The sequence below is a fragment of the Egretta garzetta genome, unplaced genomic scaffold (genome assembly GCF_000687185.1).
Source record: "Egretta garzetta isolate BGI_Z169 unplaced genomic scaffold, ASM68718v1 scaffold427, whole genome shotgun sequence".
NCBI classification, from domain to species: Eukaryota; Metazoa; Chordata; class Aves; order Pelecaniformes; family Ardeidae; genus Egretta; species Egretta garzetta.
In genome coordinates, this window is record NW_009260345.1 from 281267 (window position 1) to 284231 (window position 2965).

Consider the following 2965-nt stretch of genomic DNA (forward strand, 5'->3'; position numbering starts at 1 on the left):
GCTCTCCCTGTGGCGACACCGAGCAGACGGCTGTCCACCCGAGCTAGCACTGAAGAGGAAAAACAACTGCTTTACCGGACAGTTTGGAAGTGACTCTGTATAGAGATAAATGCTTACAGTGAAAGAAAGGCAAACTGATCTCCGAATCAATACAGAGGAATCCAGCACATCCTCGATGCGCTTCAGCAGGGCGAATCCAGAGCTCTTTATTCCAGTCAAACCCATTTCAACAATGAAGCCCTTCATGCCTGCGTAGTAAATCACGGTCTCGCTTTAACACTGAAACACTTCTGTGCTGACAGCCCCTCTGGGTTTTCTGAATAAAAACAAACAATCCGTATTTACGCATTTGCAATCTGCCCACAATCCCACAGCACCGCAGTTTAAGTCAGCGTAAGTGAATACTCAGCCCCACTGAGGGCTCTGTTTATAAAGCTGTATTTCTGGAGCTTGCTTGAAGTGCAGCCGCTCCAACGCGTGTTCAGAGGTACCCTTTCCCCACGCAGTACATTTGGTGCTAAGTGGGAAGTTCCAGAAGGTCCACCCCCCTCTTCCCAAACACTTCAGTCGCAGAGGAACCGTTTCCTGCGAGGGGGTTAATCTCCCCTTACCGCCGCTGGCCTGGCCTATTTCATTCAAAGCCCTCAACCTTTGATGCAACGTAAGAATCGAAACAAGCTTTGTGCCTAAGCCCCATGAATAGAGCAGCCAAGAGGTGGCATCGCAGCTTTCACCTCTCACGCCTTCCACACTGTATCCGAGTATGTTTTGATCCATAATCCTGCTCCACATGCTAAAAAATGGGGTACATCTACAGCTAGACTTGCAAATTTAAGAAAAAACTGTTTAGGGAGAAAAGGGGATATTCCTTACAATCCAAAGCATCTTGGGAATACAAAAGCAAAATATTGTGGAAAAATTAGAAAGAAAAATCTTAAAATGTCCCTTTCGTACGAATGAGCTATGACACCACTTTGAATAGGGACAAATGAGGCATCTTTATTAGGATTTTGACTGAGCAGGCATGAATACATGTTAGTGTAGTAGAATTAAGTGTGTTTGGGAGCTGTAATTAAAAGTCTGAACAACATCGCTTTTCACAAATATGGGCAGATCTACCAGAACAAAGTACGCAGCGATGTTGCTCCCAGCGAAGTCTCAAGAAAAGCATCTGATTATCCAAGCGTTACGTCCTGGCTTACATACAGAGACGTGACCATTCCAGACCACGAGGCTGCCCACAGAGTCTGCCCACACTGGTAAAACATGCGTGTTTCTGAATTGACACTATTGCTTACAGAAGCAATTTCAGTACAGCCATGGCATACAATACTGTTACTTAAATTTATCCTGACAGCTATCAGAACTGCGGCTACTGCTAATCTGCCTTTCTAAGCACAGTCACAGCACCAATTAATTTGGGAGGGAATTACTGCAAGTTGTGGCATAGGAAGATCATGAGGGATTTTTTTTTTTTTTTATACCTTCTGTAACCTCGCTGCGTAGGGTGAGCTGACACAGCATACATTCCTATAATTAAGGCAACTGCATTAGTGCTGAAAATCTCCTACAAATATTGCATATAAATAAATCGTAGGTTTAAAGCCAGAAGGAAGCTTTAAATGATTTCATGTTCACATCATTATATTTCATTAAGTTTAATGTGTCAAACCCAGTAACTTATTAAAACAAGCTACCTTCTCCACAGGTGCAACCATTTTTTGATTTGAAGATAGAGATGGAGAATTTATTACCTCCACAAAGTTTGTTCTAATGAGGGGAAAAGCGCAATCTTCCTGTTCATAAAAAAAAAAGCACACACTTTTAACTTCTTGTTCAGGCTCCTGGTTTTTGCTCAGCCTTTCTCTGCTGGGATAGAGAGGCCTTTGGTAGACTGTCATCTTCAAGGTACGTGTATATTAACCAGTCATCTTAATGTAATACAGTATGAGCTCTTGCACAACCTTTTCTCTTCTGCTGAATCATCTCTGGTTCTGTGCCTTACCCAATATTTCAACACCCTTTCTGAAATGTATGCGCTCCTTCCTTACCTAAATAAGGCTACACAACAATAAAGTTTTCCCTCGCTGTTCATTTTTCTCCTATGTGTGCAAGAAAAATTTTAGTATCTTGGCTTACAATAAGAACATTTGTCCAGTTGTAACCTTTAATCCTCTGTAGGATGGACTCTGTACTCCTAGAATCAGCCATTTTGGAGATCGTTCAAATTCTGTGCTCCTACATACATAACTTGGCATTTAGCTGTATTGAAATGATACGAATCACACATTACTAACTTCAATTAGCAAAAAAAGCTAATCAGTCTTTGGAGTACATGCCATTTTTTGTCTTCTACCCAAAAACTGTGGAAGAAGATTGACTGATACGGGGTCTTGGAACCTTTCCCAGGAAACCCTTTTGGAAATGCCAATACTGACATCTTAAAGCATAGTTGTCAGTGGTAGAAAGCACTTGGATTTTTAAAGCAGTTCTTGCCTTGAAGGTCCATATTTGTTTTGGCAACATAAAGCAGCATTTCACATGATCACATGATGTCACACAGAAAGAGCATATACAATACTTTGCACTTCCTGCCCTTGGACAAATAATCCAAGCTTTCAAATAAAATGGATTTACAGATCAGTACTACTGTAATTTCCCCCACACCAAATAGGAGGGGCTCATAGCCTAGTGACAAATTAAGAATAAAGTTCAAGCTGCACTTTGATTTTGACACACCAGCAGATATATTAGGAATGCTGTCATTTTATTCTGTTCAGTCTTTCAAGTAATAAGGAGTACTGGTAAGGAAGACAGGAAATTAAACATTTACGTCCTTCCTTCCCCAATACTTCCTCCCAATCTTACAAACTTGAATGTCAAGGCCTACATATCCAGACACACTTCTTAGCTTTCAAGTGAGGAAAATGTGATTTCATAGGCAATTCTTCAGCTTGGAAGAGCG